General features: G+C 29.6%; 1 protein-coding gene across 1 annotated transcript in view; it reads left to right on the forward strand.

The window, feature by feature from the left end:
- LOC119592191 (ER degradation-enhancing alpha-mannosidase-like protein 3) overlaps window positions 1-230 on the forward strand; it is a gene marked incomplete in the record, with an annotated part of 16,637 nt that overhangs the window by 13,479 nt on the left and 2,928 nt on the right.

Here is a 230-nt window from a genome sequence, read left to right on the forward strand (position 1 = left end):
GCAAAATAATATTGCTTCTTTAACATACCTGACAGGGGGAAAATATATAATACACATAAAAGATGAAAAGCTTATGTTGTTAATGATGATAATTAACATACTTTTGAAATATTTTAAGCGTATATACATAGAACAACTTCATTTTGCCATGATGCCTTATTAGTGCTTGGTAAGAGAGAGTTTGGGTTTCTGTAGCATTTGGTAATTGAGGAATTTCAATTGAAGCATTT

The sequence above is a fragment of the Penaeus monodon genome, chromosome 29, assembly GCF_015228065.2.
Source record: "Penaeus monodon isolate SGIC_2016 chromosome 29, NSTDA_Pmon_1, whole genome shotgun sequence".
Lineage (NCBI taxonomy): Eukaryota > Metazoa > Arthropoda > Malacostraca > Decapoda > Penaeidae > Penaeus > Penaeus monodon.